This window comes from Callorhinus ursinus, unplaced genomic scaffold (genome assembly GCF_003265705.2).
Source record: "Callorhinus ursinus isolate GAN/ISIS: 27379988/994484 unplaced genomic scaffold, GSC_fseal_2.0 scaffold25, whole genome shotgun sequence".
In the NCBI taxonomy this organism is placed as follows: Eukaryota; Metazoa; Chordata; class Mammalia; order Carnivora; family Otariidae; genus Callorhinus; species Callorhinus ursinus.
Genome location: NW_027397087.1, coordinates 4,932,572 through 4,956,827, shown reverse-complemented (window position 1 = coordinate 4,956,827; position 24,256 = coordinate 4,932,572).

Here is a 24,256-nt window from a genome sequence, read left to right as displayed (position 1 = left end):
CATATTATATTTTATTTTCGTACATACACACAAACACAGGTTTCAGCCCAGACCTTTCTTCTGAACCCTACATTAGTTTATCCAATTATTTATTTATTTATTTATTTTAAAGATTTATTTCTTTATTTGAGAGAGCGAGAATGAGAGAGAGAGAGTACATGAGAGGGGGGAGGGTTAGAGGGAGAGGCAGGCTCCTCGCTGAACAGGGAGCCCGATGCGGGACTCGGTCCAGGGACTCCAGGATCATGACCTGAGCCGAAGGCAGTCGCTTAACCGACTGAGACACCCAGGCGCCCCAATTATTTATTTATTTGACATAGCTACTTAGAAATCACAAAAGCATCTCAAACTCAAAAAAAAAAAAATACCCACAAAACCACCCTAAAGTAAGTTCCAACAGGGAAGGAAATATAGCTCTTTTGTTCATGACCGTTTCCTCAGAGTTTAGTATGCTTCCTGACATAAAATAAGTTTTAAGAACTGTGTTTAATGGATGTGTGAATACATGACTTTAAAAAAATTTCATAATCTTCCCCATGCCCTGACAGTCCTGTCCAAATCTGCTTTTCCTCGTGCATTTCTTACAAAGTGAATGAGATTACCCTTTTTCCTGGTTGCTCAAGTCTAATATGTAGAAGTTACCTGCTACATGGCATCTCATTTACCCTGGCGACCCTCGTAGCACCAGCTATAACTGATGCCCACAGTGTGTCACTTCCCCTCCTTGAGAACTTGAGTTTTCCCCTCTTCTCTATTCTAGCTCTTATTGTTGTCATTCAAGTCCCTGCCTTTTTTTCAGGATGATTGGACTAGCCTCCTAAATGTTGTCTGTGCCCCCAGTTTTGAAATCCTTGAATCCATCTTCCATTTTATGCTGTTATCTTTCTGAAACACAAACAATTATCGTATTTATCAGTTTAGAACCTTTCAGTGACTTAACCTTATTTAGACAATTATGACTAATACTTGGAAAGCAGAAAAAAAAAGAAAAAACAAAAGACTACAACAACAAAACACCCTACAATGGATCCTATGATCATTATCATTTATTTTGGATTCTATTCCTGCCAGCTTGTTCTAGAACCTTTCATTATTAATTGTTCTTTCATTGTCAGTTTTTCTCTTTCTTGTAGATTTGATCTCTTCTGCTCGACTGAAATCATCTCTTCAACATTTAAATACGAAAAATAATTTCTATATTAAAAAAGGAATTTAAATCCTCCTTGACCCACCATGACTCTTCAGCAAACCTAATTTTAGTTCCCCCTTTATAAGCAGTTGTCTGCCTCCTGCTCATTTCTCACCCTACCAAGCCTGACTTTCTCCGTCGTTACTCCACTGACCATTGCTCCCATCAGTGTTGGCACTGACTTTCCTGTTGCCAACTCCAGTGTTCAGAACTCATCTTCCTTGACTTAGCAGTATCGACCAGCTCTCCACCACTTTCCTCTTTCTTGAAAAATTCCTTTCCTTCAGCTTTTGTGACATCATACCCTCCTTGTTTTCCTTCCATCTCTCTGGTTGTTTTTATTTTCCTCTGTAACCTCTTTCTCCTCTATCTGGACATTAAATTGATAGAGTTTCTCAGAACATAGTCCTAAACTCTCTATTTACTTGCATCTCCACTTGACATCTGAAAGTAACTTCAAGTATTATTGAGTACTCATTATGTATTAGGCACAGTGCTGAGAAATTAAAAAAAAAAAAAAGCAGCCCCTGACATCTAGGAACTAGTCTGACAGAGCTAGACCATGTTATTCTCCTCTTTTATATAAATTATCTCACTAAGATCAGACAAGGTCACTCTGAAAGTGTGAGACAAAACAAGACCACTTTATAACTTTATCTAAGTGCAGACAAGATCACTGTCCAAAGTAGCAAACACTCCTTTCTCCTGGCTAATATGAGCGGCTTCTTTACTAATTATAGCCTTAAGCCTTGCTCTAGTCAGCTTTCTCAAAGAATACAATTTAGAAACACCCAATCAGAGAATTGCCCCATTTTCTGACAGCGCCTAATCGAGACAAACCCTGCTTGCTTGGATTTTCCCCAAATCACACAACCAAAGCCCAAATCTTATAATAGTTCCTCTCTAAGGCATCTTACAGAGATATCCACTATTCCCCATTGTTATTCCACCTCTGAAACTAATAGACTATATATTAATTAAATTGAATTTAAATAAAAAAATTTAAAAGGTAGAATCTTCCTAGAAATGGTATAAAAATTTGTTAATATCTTTCTCTTTTAAAATTTATTCTTTAAATTTTATTGGCAATACACTATGTGCTGAGAGATCTTTCTCCTGAAGAAGCTCACAGAATAATAAAACACATGAAGATAAGAAGTTGGAACACCCACACATGTATAGCAGATATAACAAGGCTTCCACCCTAAGAAAGTAAGAATAAGAAATTTATAACTAAACCAAGGGGACCATGCATGATTGCTAGGGGGTTGCTGGGCACACTATGCTAGAAAATTTCATGAAGAGAGGAGTTCTATTATAATAAGTAGAATGTTCTACCCAACAATTGAGCCACAAATGTGAGTCACACAAGTATTTTAAAATTTTCTAGTAGTCACATTTAAAAAGGTAAAAAGAAATGGAATTAATTTTAATGGTATAGTTTATTTGACCCAATGTATCTGAAGTATTATCATTTTAACATCTGATCAGTTTAAAAATTATTAATGAAATATTTTATATTTTTATTTCAAGCTAAGTCTTTGAGATCTGGTATGTATTTTCACTTACAGCATCTCTCAATTTGCATTAGTCACTTTTCAAGGGTTTAAAAGCCACATGTAGTTAGATAGCTCAGCTTTAGACCATTGAAACATTTCTGGCTTTAGGAAATTTAGTCATGGCTTTTTAGTTCTGGCAAAAATTGTCACCTGCCAAAGACCCATTAAGTTAATAATGACAAATATTCTCTTACTTTACAACATACAAGGTTGTATGGTTAAATTTCTTCTTTTAAATTTTTTAAGTATATTTAAGTATTTTCCTTCCTGATACAGTTGAGCAATGTGGTGATAGATTCAGCTATCATAATATATTCGGTATATATTTGTAATCTATTGACTTGGCTTAAAGAACTGTATCTTGCTGTCAAATTTCAATATCATAAACTCATTGTAACCATAAATTTATCAAGAAAAGCTTTTGCTTATCAGAATTTTCACATTTTCCAAGAATAGAATCATGTAATTCCACAATACACTGGCAGGGATATGCGACTGAAAATATTAGAGACATTTTATTATGTTCTTCTTCAGGGTGCAATAGCTCAGAATCACCTTATCTTACTGATAGTAATAGACAAATTGGATCCAGGGCTCCCAGATGAAGTTTTTGATAATCAAAAGAAATCTATGCTTAGCTCTCAAATATTTAAAAGACCACTGAGGTCTCTTGAAAACTTATAATACTTTGATTCCAATTAGGAAGGTGATAGAACTAATAAAGTCCTCTTTAAGGAAAACTCACCCTATAATGATAGAACTATAAAATGAAAATGTAACTCTATTACTCTCATGAGCCTACATTTATTATGGACAAATTTCCAATCTATTGGAGGTGATTGGTGTATCTTGGATGAATTTGAGTTAAAGATCCTTCGACTCAGGTAGATATGATATCTTCTTGATAAATAGAAGCAAAATGTTATTTTATTTTTGGTGGGCTTTTCTTATAGTTTATAACTACCTTCTGAAAAATGTTGCTAGGCTCTACCTCTAAGCTACAAAGAATAATGTCAGAAATAAAGAGGAGCTCCACTGGCCTTTTTGTGCATCTCAATGTCATATTACTTCTATATATCTACCTATAATACACATATATAATCAATATTGCTATTCTGTTCTTGTTGAAGATTTCATCTTTTAATTTTTTTCTCCTTCTCATCATTTATTCATTATCACACTGGTCCATGCTAAGAATATAGTAGAAGATGACTATTCATGGAGACAAAATGGGAGCTCATGCACTAGTGAGAGTCACCAGGAATTTAAAGTGATTTCATTTATTCCTGATTATAAATTGCCAACATTGGGCAGACAATGTAAAATTGGTTCGCACCTTGATTTGATACATTCCCTGTGTGAGACATCCTCTTATATAATTCCTATTTTTGTTTTCTTTTTATTCTCCTTGCTTGGCCCCCAAACCAGCTCCAAATGGACTGTAGCACAGGCATCTGAGATCCTGAAAGGAGATCTTGAATAGAGAAAGTGGGAAAAGGGGTTCCTGTCATAAAAGAATATGGGGGGGGAAATCCCCATGATTATTTTCTTCTCTTCTTCCCTTGTTACTGTGCTATAGTTGCTTGGAACTGTACAAAAAGGTACGAGGCTAAAACTCTTGATAGAATCCAGTCTTTCTGGCCAGAAGGTAAAGGGGCTCCTGAGAACTGGAAAGTATGGTAGAAAACCCTGGCAGAAGAAAGCTGGAAAAGGGCATCTGTAATTTTCCATTTGAACTGGCACAAATACTGTCACACTGCACTTGTGTGGAACTTAACCAAAGGAGTACAACAAAGGCTTTGAACCTGGATTTACATTATAAACACTTATTCTTTGAATTTTAGAATAATCACTATTTTTTCTATAATTTAAAAATAAAAGATTTATCTGTAATAGCAAGGTTAAATGAGGTAGATTTAAAGGCAAAAACATTATTAGAGATAGAAGTACTGTGCCATAGAGATTAAAAATTCCAAATTTGTATGCATCTAATAACACAATGTCAAAGTATATAAAGCAAAAATCAACAGAATTACAAGATGAAATAGATAAACTCATAATTATAGTGGGAGACTTTAACAAAGCTCTTCTGTAATCAATAGAACAATCACACTTTTTTTATATTTGTATATTTTAGATGTGTGTCTTATTTATCCATACAGTTGTTTATTTAATTTTAATTTGAGATTCTTTGTCTCCTAATTGGAGCCTTGGTATATTTACATTTAGCACATGTACTGACATATTTGAGTTTAACTCTATTACCTTAAGTGTTTTCTATTTTCTCCACATTGCCTAGGTTTCATTTTGGATTGAGTTTGTTTTTTTTTAAATCCCATTTTTCCTTATATTAGCTTGAAATTATGTACATGTTTAATATTTTATTGGTGGTTTCTCTGGATATTACAGCATGAATTATTGACTTAGAAAATCTAATATTGATTGGCACTTTTATCATCTGAAAGGATAGTGTAAGGACTTCAGAATTTTGGAATACCTTAACCATATTTCTCATCCTGTATGTCATTATTATCTTATATTTTAATTATATGTATAAACTTTACATATAATTATATATATGTTACATATATGTAATTACTTTTGTCTTAAACCATCAATATTAACTTAGATTTACTCATGTGTTTGAACTTTTCATGTTTCTCGTTGAATCTCCCAGCTTCCACCTAGGGTGGAATTTGTCTAAAGAATAACAGATCATACTTCCTTTTTTTTTTCCTTTCATGATTATTATCTGTCAAAAGCAGCTTTACTGTAATATACCTAGTTTCTTTTTCATCCTGTAAACTCCCCATATCTGTGGTTGGAAGTCCTTCATCAGCATTATATTCTTGAATTCAGTAAGTTATCTCCTTCCATGGTATCATCTATGTCCTACATACTATGTTCTATATTTTCCATTCTTTTGTCACTTCTGTTTTACTCTGTAAATTTTCTTCTAACCCAGGCTCCATTTTCCTAAGTGTTTTGTTAGCTATATCTTATCTGGTGTTAACCCATTTGCTGAGTTCTTATTTTGGTTATTGCATTTTTGTATTTTACAGTTAGAGAATTCTCATTTCATTCTTTTATATATTTTGAAGTAGCTCATGAAATTCTTAATCTTTTCTTTTATGTCATTGAACTGTTATAAATTTTATGCAAGATGACTCCAGTTTTGTATTCCATTTGGATATGTTTCTATTGTCTGTTGTGTTTGCTGTCTTTATTCATTTTAGTTGCCTTGTGTGTCTATTTCATTGTTTGTTTCAATGTACTAGACCTCGTGTTCCAAAATTATTTGCAGAAATAATTTAAAGCTTACCTTCCTCTAGAGATGAATTTTGTTTGCTTTTCAGGCTTCTGGTAGCACAACTAGTATGGGATTACCATAATCCAAGTTTAGTAATTGAGATGATTCAATTAATCTTCAATTCCCATAATGGTCTTTCTCTTTATAGTTTACCCTATTTACTTCTGGATTACCAGGTCTACCTCCCTTATGCGACTTAAACATCAGTCTTTTTCTTTCTAATCCATGGAAGTCATCAAAAGTTGGGCTTAGCCTTTCATTTAGGGACATTTTCAGGAATCAACAAAGGTATCGAGTAATAGATATTGATAATATTGTCTAGAGAAGCCTTCTTATCTCAGCTTTTGTCTTGCCTAAAACTACACCTGTTAATTCTTCAGTATCCTGTTATTCTTTGATACTTTCAAGTAGATTTTTTTTCATACTTTTTCTTTTCTATTTGTCCTTAAAGGAAAAGTTATACTGATTACCTTGTCCTCCAATTTTTACCTTCATGAATTCTTTTCTTAAAGCTTGGAGGTTAGGGATGCCTGGGTGGCTCAGTCGTTGGGCGTCTGCCTTCAGCTCGGGTTATGATCCCAGGGTCCTGGGATCGAGCCCCACATCGGGCTCCCTGCTCTGTGGGAAGCCTGCTTCTCCCTCTCCCGCTCCCCCTGCTTGTGTTCCCTGTCTCGCTGTCTCTCTCTCTGTCAAATAAATAAATAAATAAAAATATTAAAAAAAAAAAAGTCAACAGATTTGTTCCTATAAACCCCTTCTTTCTTTTAAAAAAAAAAAAGCTTGGAGGTTAGTGATGAACTGATGCTGGGAGAATTATTTGAGCCCTCTATTTCCAAGTATTACTTGGTGGTTACTCCTCCCTATAGGATGTGGGCTATTTAACACTAATTGTTTTGGCCTCTGGGTCTTTCCTGCAACTCTGATGTAAGAGGAAGAGTCTTATTTAATATCCTTTGCTGTAAATTTCTCACAATTGAACAATATTTTGTAAGGCTTCTTACTTCTAAGAAATTTAATTGAGTTTACAAAAATTATCTCATTATGTCTAATGTGTTAATAGTTTTATTTTATGTATTAAGTGCAATCATCTCTTTATGGAACTATTTTGTTACATTTTAATGATTTAGAAATTAGATAAGATGAAGAACCAAAATAAAGTTTACATAACAAATAAGATATTAGGCTAAAATAGTTCTCTATTTTCCTTAGCTGGCTCTCCTTGCCACTAGCAGTCTATTTACTGAGAAACTAAAATTCATATTTTTAAGAACATTGATTCCTCTTTAATAGCAGAGTAAATGTGATTTATAACTTTGGATAGTTTATTGAGGTCAGTTCTTTATGGCCAAATTATACTATTTGGATTCTAGCTATTTGTTTTTTTTTTTTTTCCCCACATGTTTTTGATGTTGGTAATGCAAGACCATCTTTTTTTAAACAATTTTGCATTGCATCTTGAAGAAATGTCATGAAAGAGGCTAGTGGGGGACTCAAAGATATCAACCAAATGTAGGGATTTCAAAGGAATTCTTTTTGGTAGAATTCAACTTGTTTATTCAATTATTTCTTAAGTACTTACTATGTGCTCATCATATAAGGTAATGTCTTAATAGAGATTATATCCTCCTTCTGGTTAGAGATAAATAAACAAACAAGAAGATCAGCTAGTGATAAATTCTTTTTTTTAAGATTTTATTTTTTATTTGACAGAGAGAGACAGAGCGAGAGAGGGAACACAAGCAGGAGGAGTGAGAGAGGGAGAAGCAGGCTTCCCATGGAGCAGGGAGCCCGATACGGGGCTCGATCCCAGGCCCCTGGGATCATGACCTGAGCCGAAGGCAGATGCTTAATGACTGAGCCGCCCAGGTGCCCTGCTACCGATAAATTCTTTTCAGAGAAATAACATAACGTTTTAGAAATCAGTTGGCCATTTTAGATTGTGTGGTTAGTGGAAATCCCTCTGATATGGTGTTTTTAAGGTAAGATCTGAATGATAAGAAAGAGCCAGACATTAAAAATCATGGTGAAGAGCAATCTGGGTAGAAGAATCAACTTATGCAAAGGTCCTAGGATGGGAAACAGCCCAAAGTGCTAAAAAAAAAAAAAAATTGGGAGATTGCCATTGAGATTGGAACAAGGCAGAGAATAAAGAAAGATGAAGTAAACAGGGAGTCTATTATATAGGGCTTTGCAATCCAGTGTAAGAAGATTAGATTTTATTTTAAGTGCAGTGGGAAGTAAATGGCAGATTTTAAGCACAGGAGTAAAATGATATATTTTGAGTTCCAAAGTGGTAAATATCTGCTGTTTGGGAAGTGGACTGTAAGGGCCAATCATAGAGGCAATAAGATGAGTTAGCAGGTGATGGTAGTAGTAGTTCAGGTGAAACATCATGCTGTTGGCAGTAAAGATAGAATAGACTATGTAAACTATACTTGTTGATGGATGTGAGGTGGGCAAGGAGGTTGCATACCTTGAAGAGTAAAATCAAAGCCTCCTAGATTACTGATTAAAGCAGTTGGGTGGATGTAGCTGCCATCTAACTGAAAGGGGGATTTTGGAGGGAGGATCCAGTTTTTTGGAGAGCTAGATTCCAAAGAACTCTGTTTACTGGACATGTAAATTTTACCATGTTAAGATGCCTAAATACCAGCTATCTGAAAACATTGTGAATGAAGCTGTATAAGTGAGTGTGGTGTTCCAGTGCAAGTTTTGGGGAGGAAATATGGAGTAGGGGTAGCCACTTAAAGCCATGGAAGGGGATGAGTGTATCTGGGAAAATGAGAAGGTAAGAAGAGAAGGGAAAATCAGCAGAGAGAACAACAACAAAAACAACAGAGACTACTGAAAGGAAACTGAGTCCAGGAAACAAAACAAAACAGCATACATGCCAAGATGTCTTAGATACCAAGAGAGGTCATGACCGACAAAACGTAAAATATAAAACAAGTTTATCAGAAGCACTTTTTACTAGGCTTGTGCATGAAACAAAGGAGATAGAGAATGAAATGTTTTAATTGCTCCCCTAATATTATTCTCAAAGAAGCAAAACCATAATGACCTAGCAATTCCACTTCTGGGTATATACTTGAAGCAGCCGAAAGCAGAGTCTTGAAGAGATATTTATACACCATGTTCATAGCAGCACTAATCACAACTAAAATGTGGAGGCAACCCAAGTGTCCAGTGATAGACAAATGGGTATGGGATATATACACACAATAGAATATTACTCAGCTGTAAAAAGAGGGAAATTTTTACATATGTTGCAACATAGATAAGACTTAAGGACATTATACTAAGTGAAATAAACCAATCACAAAAGGACAAATACTGTATGACTCCTCTTATATGAGGTACATAGAATAGTCCAAATCATAGAGACAGAAAGAGTGGTGGTTGCAGGGGCTGAGGGTAGAAGAAAATGAGGAGTTATTTAATGGGTACAGAGTTTTCTTTGTGCAAGATGAAAAGGGTTCTTGAGATGGATGGTGGTGATGGTTATATACAATATGAATGCATATAATATCACTGAAGTGTATACTTAAAATTGGTTGAGATAATAAATTTTATGTCAGGTATTTTACAACAAAAAATTGAAAAAGTAAGTAAAGATGAAGGGGGAAAATATTTAAAGGCTATTGATAGTATCTGGAACCTATCTGGCAGAATTCCATTCAGAAAGAAAACAGAGTCTGGTATATGGTCACTCAATAAAATTTGTTGAATAAGTGAAATTTCATCTTCCAGGACGCAGAATTGATAAACCAAGAGACCCTGGTAGAGTGCACAACATACTTACAGACTATGAGCCTGGTGGGTTCTCTCTGTTGACTGGGTTCATGAAGGAAGCATGGTATTTATACCATGGAGACATGATATTTATAGAGTGGAGATAGTCTGAATTGCATGAAACATTATTTTATGGCCCCCTTTCCTTGGGTGAATATTCAGAATTAAGCCCTCTTCATAATCTGGGTATGTTGGTGCAAAAGTAAGAGAGCATTGAATAAAAACTAAAGCTTTAGCTTTTTTCTTTCTTGGAAGATATTCAAAACAATGAAAATTATATGCTCAGTGACATGGCTTAATATGAGAACTGTTTACTTTTTGGGTCACATCTATTGAATAACAGAAATAGAGAATTAGAATGATATTAAAAAATAAATTTATAAATAATGAGATTCAGCAATCTTTGTATTCTGTGAAGATTGATGTGATCAAAATTTGTAAATGTGGTGGTTGTTGATCCTGATGTAGTTAAAATTATGCATAGAATCCATACTTTCAGATAATTGTTTTAAAGATTTACATTATGAATAAATTTTTTTTAAAATATGAAAGAACCTTTGAGATTACTGCTATTTCAAATGTTTAAATTAGGTGAGATGATTTATCTCAAGTAATGTAAGCAAAGAGCATAAGAGAGGCGAGAAACCAGACCTGAAAGCCACTAAATTAATGAATACCTGTTTTTGTAGAGCATGGTTCAGGGAGGAGGTAGAAATAATTTTTAATTTGTAGATATTGCACAGTTTTTAAAAATTTTCTGATTATGTGTCTATTCTAACCAATTCTTAACATTTTATACTGAAAAGGAACAGCTGAAATAATAATAAAGTGAATAAAATTCAAAATAAGATTTTGAATATATATTAATTTTTGAATAAGTCCTTGATTATAGCATAACAGTCAAAAATGGAATGCTTAAAAAGAAAAGAAAATAAACTGCCTGGCTAGCTACACAATGAAGAATAATTTGCTAAGCATGTGTCAGACATTAAAACGTGTAGAACTTAGTGGTCCACAAAATACTCACAAAAAGGAATGGCATATCCATGAGAAATGCTAGATTAATCTCATCAAATTCTAAGCCTGAACAGAATTTTGATAAAGGACTGTAGCATTCCTGAGATTTCCAGAATATATATGATATATAAAACACACAAAGGTTTTTAGAATTCACTTACTAATTGCCATTTTTTTCCCTTCCTTCCTGTTGGTATTGTGATATATTTCTCTCTAGCCTTCATTTCCCATGCTATTTTTTTAATAAAGAAAAGCTATATTGCAGTTGTAATCATACTATATATAATAGGTTTTATATTGCTGTTTAAAATTAACATGGTTAAAAGTATCCACCCTTTTCAGTAACTATGTACTATTGTAAGAGGTGTATCTAATACATCAAGTGTATCATGATTAATTAATATCCAGGTTTATTTATTTCACTCATAAATATTGCTGAGATGAATGTCTTTATACAGAGAGTTCACTATTTGGGATTTTGTTAATGACATATTTCTAGAATTAGTATTGTTTGATCTAAATATTAAAATGCATAGCCGCACATATGACTCATTTGATAAGTGGGAATATGGTATCATTATTGTTTAAATTGGCATGTATGGAGTTGCTAGTTAACGTTAACATTCGCATCATGTTTATTTACTAGTTGTAATTCTTTTTTGGTGAGTTATCTGATCATATTCTTTGTTCATTTAATTATGAGCTCTTGATTGCCTTATAAATTTATTTGGGTGATTTATCTAATAAAAGCAACCCTATTGCTATGTTTGCTGTAAATATTTGCACTAGTCTATAATATGCCTTTTACTCCTTTTTTTCTAACAAATAAAACATAAAGAATACGTTTTATAATGTAAAATCTTTTACTCTTTTTCTTTGCAATTTCTTCCATTGTTTTTAAGCTAGTCCTCTCTCTTACAGGAGTTTTATAAATTATTCTATTTTTGTTATTTTCTTATAGTTTGATTATCTGCATATGTATATAGCTATACAAGTGATTTAGTTTGTGGTTAAATTTGTTTTGGTATTTGAAGTAAGGGAAGTCCAAATTCATTTTTTTCTTCAATAGCTCCTGGTCAGTTATCCTCATATTTACTAAAAAAATTTCCATACTCTACTGTTCCTTTTCCTTTTATTAAGGGAAAAGATAAAGTGGTAGGGTTTATATCTAGACTATTTTTATTTCATTGATCTGCCTATATATATATGTGTGTATATCATTAATCCAAGCCACACTGCTTTAATTATAGTTTAATGAAGTATTTTAACATCCAGTAGAGCTAGTGACATAACACTGCCATTTGTTATAAAGTATCTTTGATACTTTTGCCCCTTTGTTTTCTTAAATGAGAATTAAAGTCAGTTTTCAGGTTTCAAAAGCTCCATTACTATTTTATTGATAATACAATGAACTTCATTGTTAATATGGGAAGACTGATATTTTCAGGAATTGGATTTTTACCTTTCCCATTATGGAGTATGTTGTATCTCTTTACATTATCAAATATTTCTTTATCTTTTAAACATATACAAAATGTGTATAATTTTCTTTGTATAAGCCATGTACACTTATGTTGCCAAAATTATTCCAGTGTTGGCAGCATGTTGTAGAGTCAGACCTTGTTTGGAGTTTTCTTCTGTCACTTACTAGAATAATGAATTTTTTTTGCCACTTAACTAGAAAAATGAAATCTATTGTTTTTTTTTCAGTTGGTTCTTATAGACTTTCTGATTATACAGTCAGGTCATGTAAATAGCTATGTTTTTCTCTTCATTATCAAGATTTATAACCCTCATTTCTACTTGCAATGACTAGTGCTGTTGGGACAATAATAATTAAGGGCAGTGATTAAAGACACTTCCAGTTTTTATCCCAATTTTTATAAATTACCTCTAGTATTTCACAACAGGTTGAAATAGATATTTTTACCTTACTTACGATATATTATTTTATGCCTATTTGTAGTACTGATGGGGGCATGTAATCATTCATCAAATCTCTTTTTGTTTTGTTTTTCCTAGTCAGTGTATAAACATGCTGTATTATGTAGCCTAACCTTAAGATTTGAAAGCAGAGAGTCCTGCTTCTGTCTCTGAAGCTTAGTTTCTGGGTTAGTAATGGTTTGATCAGGTACCAGGAGTATATGGAATATAAGATTTGTCATAGTGTTGAAGCAGTTGTGAGAGCTAATGAAGAAGCCTCCGCATTAGAGGCAGGTCCTGAAGCTGTTGTAGGTCAGCAGGGTTGGGAGTGGGGAACAAAAGCAGGATGTGGAGCAAGGGGCAGGAAGCAAAGACAAACTGGAACCTCTGAGTACACACTGGGACCTACACCTGTCTCTCCTAACTTCCCACTTCGATGATGTGGGGGCCCGCAGGGGAACTGAGTGTCCTTTGTCACAAGGCACACACATGTCTGGCCAGGACTCCGAGAAGCCAAAGGATGAAATACGGGAGCTGGAGGAGCCACAAAGTGAAGCCGCCGGTCAGCAGCATCCTGTGTCAGACACAGGAGCACCTGGTGCCCTGTAGCAACCTCCGAGCCCGGGGGCTGCTGCTTCACTTTGGCCTTCCACATATCGTGCAAGCTACTCCACTGGCCATATCTAACCTGGAACCATACAGGGGAAGGAATTCTGGGAAATGGAGCCCTAGTTAGCTAAGTCAAAACAGTACAAAATATAGTAATACAAAAGAGTCTACTTACCTATAAAATAGGACTAATACGATGCATCTAGCTTGGTGTCATGAATGTTAGAGCTAAATCATGTAAAGTATATGGATAGAACATATGCTCAGTTAGTGCTGTCCATTACTCTTATGGATCAAACCAATAGATGTCCTAATACTGAGTTGAGTCTATGTGTCTTGCTGCTTTTGTTTACTTTTGCCAGTGAACCATACACTTTGTGTTACCTTCCTTTACAATTTGCTTTACTTGTCAACACATACCAGCTGCGTTATTTCTTATGTAACTTCCCAACATTGGGCCTACTTCTCCCTCTGACATAATGATATTTTCATTTTGGTAGAAAAAGAGTAGATATTGCAAGGCTATTATGTGGATAAAATTCAAACACTGATATGGCTACTTTAGAAACTGAAAATTCACCTTAACCGTCATTTCATTAGTTTGGCTTTGGAATCATGGTGATAGGACAGGTGTGTATCTTTTCACATTTCACAAGTAATCTGGAAGCAAATAAGAGTAGTCACAATTTGTAGATTGTATGATGGAATTTTCGCCTGTGTTTTTCATGCATATAGAACAACAGGAACAATAGTAAGCCATTCACTATAGGCCATAATCATAATAACCCTAAGACTAGTGACTTCATATATTTGCTCATTTATTAATAGTTAACACTTAAAAACTATTATTTTCTTGGTTAACCAAGACTCTTAGAACTGATATCAATTGATAGTCAATAGTGAAATTCTTTTCAATTTCCTTAAATGTGTCTTGAGAACCATTTAGACCTACACAACTTTATTTTTTTAATTTTATTTATTTTTTTCACAACTTTGCTTAAAATAAGAAGCTAAAGTCTGATCAGCGCTTCCTTAGTTCTTTCTTCTGTCCTGTTGATGGCATTGTCTCTGTTCTAGTATTTGTCTTCAGTATTACTTCTCCTATGTAATACCAATCACATTGCCTAATATCAAGTTCATACTTTGATCATTGAGTTTCATTTGTGAATGCTTAATAGTTTTACAGTCATGTTAACTAATAAATAAAGGGGACAAGTAAAGTTTAATTTTTTGAATTTTGTAGGGGTAGGGACTTTATAAAGTCTTAAAGTCTGGCACTTTAAATAATTAATAGTGTTGTTGATAGAACTTCTCAAAGTCACTGTGATTTTCACAAAAAGAAAGAAAAGAAAAGAAAAGAAAAGAAGGACAGTATTTTCCAGGGAGAAAGGAATACTCTTTGAGGGATTCAAGAGCTTATATTTATGTGGCATGATGATTTTTACCAGGGGCAGATCGAGGTTTTATGGGACCTGAAACATATACAAACATGGTGGAAGATTCTTTAAGGAAAGGAGCACAAAATTATGAAGATAAAATTGTTAGGAATACAAAGGCTTCCTTGGATAAGGTCAGTCATTTAATTGATTGACCCTGCAACTTAATCTTTTTAAAAAAATTTTATTGTTATGTTAATCACCATATATTATATCATTAGTTTTTGATGTAGTGTTCCATGATTCATTGTTGGTGCATAACACCCAGTGCTCCACGCATAACGTGCCCTCTTTAATACCCATCACCAGGCTAACCCATCCCCCCACCCTCCTCCCCTCTAAAACCCTCAGTTTGTTTTTCAGAGTCCATTATCTCTCATGGTTCGTCTCCCCCTCCGACTTACTCCCCTTCATTCTTCCCCTCCTGCTATCTTCTTCTTTTTCTTTTTTCTTAACATATGTTGCATTATTTGTTTCAGAAGTACAGATCTGTGATTCAACAGTCTTGCACAATTCACAGCGCTCACCATAGCACATACCCTCCCCAATGACTATCACCCAGCCACCCCATCCCTCCCACCCCCCACCACTCCAGCAACCCTCAGTTTGTTTCCTGAGATTAAGAATTCCTCATATCAGTGAGGTCATATGATACATGTCTTTCTCTGATTGACTTATTTCACTCAGCATAACACCTTCCAGTTCCATCCACGTGATTGCAAATGGCAAGATCTCATTCCTTTTGATCGCTGCATAATATTCCATTGTGTATATATACCACCTCTTCTTTATCCATTCATCTGTCGATGGACATCTTGGCTCTTTCCACAGTTTGGCTATTGTGGACATTGCTGCTATAAACATTGGGGTGCACGTACCCCTTCGGATCCCTACATTTGTATCTTTGTGGTAAATACCCAGTAGTGCAATTGCTGGATCGTATGGTAGCTCTATTTTCAACTGTTTGAGGAACCTCCATACTGTTTTCCAGAGGGGTTGCACCAGCTTGCCTGCAACTTAATCTTTATTAACTTCACATAAAATGTCCCTCTGCTCTAGGGAAATATTGGATGGCTTTTTCATTACAGTTAAATATTTTGAAATAAAATTAAGAGCATTTTGATAAAACTTCAACACTTTGGATCTAATTTTGTATTGTAAAATAACCCACTTCTTTAATTCTGAGAACTATACAAAATAATAGATAGTGGCTTCATAGTTTTTCTATTTTGAATGCTGATAAACATTTAATGATAACAGGGGATAGCAAAAGGTATCCTTTTAAAATTTGTCAGCAGTATTGATTTGGTACCTACTATGTGAGGGGCACTGAAATCATGGTATAAAACATCTGTTGAGGTCTTTCTTCTCAACAATTTTATGCTAAGAACAACATGACTCCTGACTTGTAAGGGCACTTTGGAAAGGGTAAATGAAGTGGTAGCACAAGGTTTACTTTAACAACTAAAAAAATGTGTCCTATGTATTAATGTCAACAACTGGAATTTTACCTCATTAGGCAATTTCTGGATCTAAGGCTCTGATTATTATTCTAAGCAGAAAAAATATGCTAATTATTCACTGAATGTAGAAGGAAAAAAGGTGTAAAATCTCCTGTTAGCCGTGTGACCATGTACTAATTGCATGTCATGTGTCAAAATAATGCAGCTGACTGTGCCTAAAGCAATTAGACACACAGAACTCCATTAATGAAGCACTGTCTGTCACTAAAAGTGTTTTCTGTGCTATAGTTGAAGATTAAAATATTAACTTCTCAAATATTTATGATAGTTACTGACAGCATTTCAAAATGTTGCTTTTAACAAAAGCTTTCTATTAAGAATTAGTTTTTAATTTGGATTTTATATTCAAAGAAGATATTAACATATGGGAGTAAGATGGGATTTCTTAGGTATCCGAGGAGAGTTTGTTATAAAATATAGATTACTTTTAGAAAACTTTACCATATCTTTGACCCTTAGTTTTTTCCTCAGAAAGGGGCTTTCCAAGGGTATTACCAAAACATCTTTTTCCCTCATTTAAATATTCATTTGACAATGACATGCAAATGTAGGTTTCACTTGTATTATTTTTCTCTGTTATTCAAATTAATCAGCTCTGAACTCACTGTAACAAGTCAGACCCTACTGGTCAAATATAATCTACATATTGTTTGGTGATTTGGAAAGCATCCAGAAAGGATGCCAGTAACCTAAAAGATTATCAATTCTAGCTTAACCAGTAACAGTAGCACACTGCTACTTCTATACTAAATCCATTTATTGAGTGATTACTAAGTACCAAGTAGTATGCTTGGCATACAGTATTTTATTCAATTCTAGCTTTGCACGCCATATTTGGTCCTTTACTCTTTGTAACTGTCCGATTTTGATCTAATTACCATTATGGCTAACTGACTTTGCTTTGGTCTATACCTCAGGTTTTACAGTTTGAAAGTTTTTGTTCAAAACAACGTTTTTTAATTTTTTGTATGTTTTAGTACTATTTCTTTCAGTACATTCTGCTTCTTCATCAGTTTTTATGAATGAAAAAAATTGTGTCCTCTCTTGGTCAGACCTTGATCTCAGTCCTTCTAAGATCAGTTATTTTCAGAAATCTGCTTAGATTCTTCCCAGAGAAGAATAATTCTGCATATTAATACAGGTAAAAACAAGTACATGCTTATTAAACTTTAGCTGCATTCATTAAGATAGCATATCCACTGATTCTGAAAAGTTCATTTTGCCATTTTCAAGGTGTCTTCTGGTTTTAGTAGAAGTCCTATGTTTTTTAATCATACCTTAGAAAATTGAGTGCAAAACACCCTATCCTGATTTAGTACTCCAAACTTTTTACTCTAGTTTAATAAATGCTGAAATTCAGCCCAGTGTTAAATTATAAATCTTCACTCAGATGGCAGTAAATATTTATTTTTTTTTGTTTTCACATTCAAAGTGCAAGGATCACTCACAGTTTCTATGCTAGATAATATGGTTTTTTCTTTTCCCCTCTGATCACTTCTCTTTATATAAGAAAAGGACAGCCTTGTTACCTAGACATTTTCATTAGCAATACATACTTGGAGTAGAATATTTGTAGCCACATTAGTAATTTTTCTGACTGGTAGGAAAACTATCTGCAGTCTTAGCTGACAGAGTGCTTATTCATTAACACCCTGAGTATGATGACCTCTAGATAGCCTACTATGAGGTGGTCTATTATTGAATATTAACAAGTGATTATTTGGTTGGAGGCTCACATACAATTTCTGGAGGGATAGGTAAGGTTCAGTATTTATAACCAGGATACTGTTGGCTCATATCTGTACCTGAATTTGAAAGACAGTTATTTCAAATCTTTAGCACATGGGTATTGGACATTTAGAGGAGAAAAATTCAATTTGTCTTCACATTGTGTGAATTATTGAACAGAAAATGGATTATTCAAGCAGCTAAAACAATAATTTGCTCAGTTTTGAAATCAAACCCTTTGGCTGTCTCTGAAGCTGTTCTCAGAAAGGATGAAGTAAGATGAATATGTTGGAGGGATTAGATTCCTTAATGGATTTTAGTCATTTTTCCTTTGTCCAAGTTGTTGGTGATTTAAAAATATGTTATTGTTTAAAGTAAAAACATTAATTTCTTTCTATTTTTCATTCAGGTAACTTTGTAAGTATTTTAATTTTGATAAGTCCTGCTTCATAAGTTAGTTTAGTTGAATCTAGTAGTATGCATGCTCCATAAGTACAAGAATTGTTTTTTCCATTTTGATTAATACTGACACTTGATATTATTTAGTTCCTGGTACATAGAGTGGTATCTAGCACTAGTAGGTGTTTAATAATTATTTCCTAAATGAATAGGTAAATGTTTTATATTCTTTCCTATCTTTATTCATTTTATTTTTATTATATTAATATGTTTCAGTGCATAGAGAAGATTTATATGTTAGGCAAATGTTATTAATAAAGCATAATGATACAGTGAACGTTCATAAACCTAACACTCAGCCCAAAAGATAGGAATTACCAATAATTTGCATCTACCTATATGTTTTTCCCTTGTCTTATCCCTATGAATCTTTCCTCAGAGACACCACTATCCTAAATTTTGTGTTTGTGCTTTTTCTACTATGGGGTATTGTCATAGATATTGAATATTTAAGAATATTTTGTTTAGTTTTACTGTTTTGGGGGGGCTATAAAATGGCATTATACTATATGTTATCTTCTTAGACTTGCTTTTTTTACTCATTATGCTTTCAAGATTTATTGCTACTGCTCTGTGTGTATCTTCCATATGCTGCTATATAACAATCAGTTGTATGACTATATTAGCTTGATGAAAAATTTTAATTTTTACCAGTTTTTACTCTTCTGTAGAATGCTGTTATCAATATTCATGTATGTCTCTTTTTTGTGTGTTATGTTAGTCACCATACATTACATCATTAGTTTTTGATGTAGTGTTCCATGATTCATTGTTTGCATATAACACCCAGTGCTCCATTCAGTATGTTGTCTCTTGATGCATATGCATAAAACTTTATCACAGGTATTACCACAGAAATGGAATTTCTGGGTTGTAGGATATTCAATTGATCAACTTTGAGAGAAAGTGTCTATTTTTGCATGGTGATCTGAACATTTAAGTTAGCAGCTTGCCCTCCAAGTGACAGTGTAGAGAATTCCCACTGCTCTATATCCTCACTGAACTATAATGCATTCTCAATTTTTGTTAGCTTTGACATTTTTGTTTGTTTTCTTTTCTGTTTTTGTTATTTATTGCTTTGGAATAGAGGAAATCTTGGGCATCACTTATGCCATTTGTGAGTCAGAGATGTCTCAAATAGTATGACTTTTCAGACTTTAGTTGTTGTTTAGGTCCCTTAGTCAGCTTCAAGTTAGCCATATTGCCAGAACCTGATTTTTTTATTTTTATTCACTTGCTAATTGAAAAGTTATTCAAAAGTTGCTAGATATAAGTTCAATATACAAAAGTCAATTATAATTTTATATGCAAACAACAACCCATTAGAAAAGTGTACTCTTGGATCAGTGCCATTTAAATGACTAAAAATATAAGCTATCTAAAAATAAGTCTAAAAAAGGATGTGGCAAAACTATTAGGGAAAAAACTATATAATATTTAACAGATAAAAATGGGGAGATATACTATGCTCATTAATAGAATATTCAATATTTATAAAAAAATCAATTCTTCCAAAACTGATCCATTAATTCAAAGCAATCTCAATTCAAATCCTAATAAGATTATTCACTGATCTAAATACCAAACTCATTCTAAAACTCATTTGGAAGAATAAAAGGGTAAGAATTGCTAAGGCATCTTAAAGAAGAAGCATCAGACAAGAAGAATTGTCCTATTAAATGTCAAAAATTATATGGGGCATTGAGGCACCTGGTGGCTCAGTTGGTTAAGCACTGGACTCTTGGTTTCAGCTCAGATCATGATCTCAGGGTCATGGGGTCCAGCCCCATGTCAGGCTCCATGTTCAGTGATGAGTCTGCTTGAGATTCCCTCTCCCTCTCCTTCTGCCCCTCCCCCCGCTCTCTCTCTTTCTCTCTCTCTCTAATAAATAAACCTTAAAATTTTTTTCTATACAGAAAAATATTAATAAATTTGATGACATTAAAATAAAGAACCTTAGGTACATACCCAATGAAAACTCTTATACATGAACATAAATGCAAGAATATTAAAAGCAACATTGATTATAATAAGAAAAAGCAAAACCCAAAAGCAATAGCCAAATGTCTTTCAAAAATAAAATAGTATAGGGGCATCTGGGTGGCTCAGTCGTTAAGCGTCTGCCTTCAGCTCAGGTCGTGATCCCAGGGCTCTGAGATCAAGCCCCACATCGGGCTCCCTGCTCAGCGGGAAGCCTGCTTCTCCCTCTCCCACTCCCCCTGCTTGTGTTCCCTCTCTTGCTGTGTCTCTCTCTGTCAAATAAATAAATAAAATCTTTAAAAAAATAAATAAAATAGTATATTAAAAATGAAACACTATACAGCAGTTTGAGTGAACTAGTACTACATGTATCATGAACAACCCTCACAATTATAATGCTGACTGAAAAGAAATAAGGTAGAGAAGTATAATTTAACCTTAAAATTTTGCAAAGAAAGGATGGCTTAAAAATGGAATAATAATTTTTTACTGTCTTCCTCCCTGTGCCCCCCCCAACACACACACATAGTACAGTGAGTTTGGCAAACATCAGTCCACAAGAGTGCCTTTGTGGAAGTCTGAGAGTCTAGCAGAGCAGTTCCAGCACACTTTTGGAGAAAAAAAATCTGAGATTGGAAACTCTGAAGAGGGTGAAAGGAACAGTTACACTTTATCCATGCCACCCCTTCCATAAGCCAGCACAACTCAGTGCCAAGAGAGACCTCCTCAGCCTATGATTTCTCCCACTGGGGAAAGTAATAGTACGTTCATGGGCATTTAGCTTCCTCAGATGTGTTGGGTGCTGCCATAGACCCACTTTTTTCCTGCCATATCCAGAATACTGAGATGTGATATGCAACTACGAGGCAGGGGGTGGCTTGGAGAACAGCAGCCTGGGATCTCAGAGAACATCAAGGGGAGGCAGGGTCTACCCACCTCATAGCAGACTGTAACAGGAAAACCATCCATGAGCTGTAGGGGACATCTTACTTATAGATACACTATATGGCCCACAGGCACCCCCAGCGCTCTGTGTACCTGATACACACCACACCCCCTGGCAAAAAGAGTGTCCAACTTCTTGTGTACATCCCTGAAAGTGACAAGAGTGAGCCTTAACAGATGACTAGTGAGCACTCACAGAGAGCAGGTCCAATTCTGCTGGATTGGGAGAAAGCACACACACTTGAAAATTCAGTACCATGTCGGAAGAGCAAATGGGAGGCTGGCTTTGTAGGATCAAGAGAAGGTATATAATCATAAGAATTCCCCCTCAAGAGAGAACTAGAAGTGTGGAGCAATGATACCCATTTCAAAAAGTCTTAAAAATCCTCAGAATTCCTACCAGGGCTGATGGAAGGTGTTTCTCTCCCAAAGTTAGTCACTAAAGACTGAAAACAATTGATTTCTTCTTCAAATGTGAAATGAACAATGTAAGCCCTCAGGGAATCTGATAAACAAGGAAACATGACACCACCAAAGGAACATAATAGATTTCTCCTAACCAACCCCAAAGAAATGGAAATCTGTAATTTGCCTGATAAAAAATTTAAAATAGTTGTTTTAAGGAAACTCAGCTGCAAGAATACACAGGAAGACAATTCAGTGAAATCAGGAAAAAAATATTGACAAAATGTGAAGTTTAACAGAAAACTAGAAACCATAATAAGTATCAAACAGTACCAGACCAAGCTGAAGAATACAGTGATTGAAATGAAAAGTGCAATAGGGAGCATCCATATCAGACTTGGTCAAGCAGAAGAAAGACTGTGAAATAGAAGACAAGTCACTTGAAATTATCCAGTCAGAGGAAGCAAAGAAAAAAAAATGAAAAGAGTGAAGAAATCCTATGGAGACTCTGGGATATTATTAAAAGAAACAATTTATGCATAATTGGAGCCCCAGAAGAAGAAGAGAGGGAGAAGGGGAAGAAAGCTTACTTGAAGAAATAATGGCTGAGAACATCCCAAATCCAGGGGACTGTTTGGACATCCATGTTCATGAAACTCCTAAGTCCCTAAACAATTTTTACCCAAAAAGATCTTCTCTAAGACACACTGTAATAAAACTCTAAAATTTAAGACAGAGAATTTTAAAATCAGCAAGAGAAAAAATACTCCCCACATAAAAGGGAACCTCTCAAAAGGCTTATGGTAGATTTTTCAGCAGAAAGCTTGCAGTCCAAGAGACAGTGAGATGATATATTCACAATACTGAAAGGAAGAAAAAAAAAACTGCCAAAAAAGAACACTTTACCTGGAAATGTTGTACCTCAGAAATGAAAGTGAAGTAAAGAGTTTATTACCACTACAAGAAATGCTGAAAGGAGTTTTTCAAGCAGAAATGAAAGGATCCCAATTAACAACATGAAAACATATGAAAATAGAAAACACACTGGTAAGGGTTAAGTATATAGTCAAATTTAGAATACTCTAATACTGGAGTACCATGGTGTGTTAATCACTTCACTCTGATATAAAGGTTAAAGAACAGAAATATTAAAAATAACTACAACTCAATTTATTAATGAATACACAGCATAAGATAGATGTAAATTATACATCAAAAACAAAATGTAGGGGTAGTAGAATAAAAGAGTAGAGTTTTTGTGTGTGATTGAAGCTAATTTGTTATCAGTTATATTTATAAGCTGTTATATATAAGCTTCATGGTAACCACAAAACAAAAACTGTAGTAGATACACAAAAGATAAAGAAAAAGGAGTCAAAGCATCTTACCATGGAAAATCATCAATTCACAAAGGAAAATAGCAAGAGAAAAAGAAAGGAATGGGGGAACAACAAAATAGCCAGAAAACTACTAAGATGGCATCAGTATGACATTGCTTATAAATAATTACTAAAATGCATTAAATGTATTACTAACATAGATTAAATTCCCCAGCCAAAAGGCATAGAGTGGCTGAATGTACTAAAAAAAAAAAGACCCAACTATATACTACCTACCTGAAACTCACTTCAGCTTTAAAGACACACACAGGCTCAAAGTGAAGAGATGGAAAAAGAAACGCTGTGCAAATGGAAACCTAAAGGGAACAGGGGTAACTATAGTACATCAGACAAAATAGATTTTAAGTCAGAACTGTTAACAAGAGGCAAAGAAAGTCATTATCTAATGTAAAGGGATCCATTCACTGAGAGGATATAACAGTTGTAAATAAATAGGCAACCAGTGTGAGAGCATCTAAATACATTATGCAAATATTTACAGATCTGAAGGAAGAAACAGACAATACAATAATTGTAGGAAGCTTCAGTACCCCATTTTCAATAATGGATAGACCATCCAAGAAGAAAACAATGGACTCAAACTCTACTTTAGAACAAATGGACCTAACAGGTGTGTGTGTGTTTGTGTTTGTGTGTATATAGAACATTCCATTCAACAGCAACAGAATACACATTCTTTTCAAGTGTACACAGATCATTCTCAAGGATAGATCATATGTTAGGTAACAGAACAAGCCTTAGTAAATTTAAGAGTAAAGTCATATTGAGCATCTTTTCTGACCACAATAATATGAAACTAGAAAGTAATTCTGAGAACTGGAAAATTTAGAAATATGTGGAAATGAAACCACACACTCCTGAACAACTAATACATCAAAGAAGAAACCAAAGGGAAATTAAAAAATATCTCGAGACAGATGAAAATGGAAACACAAAATGCCAAAACTTATGGAATGCAGTAAAAACAGTTTTAAGAGGGAA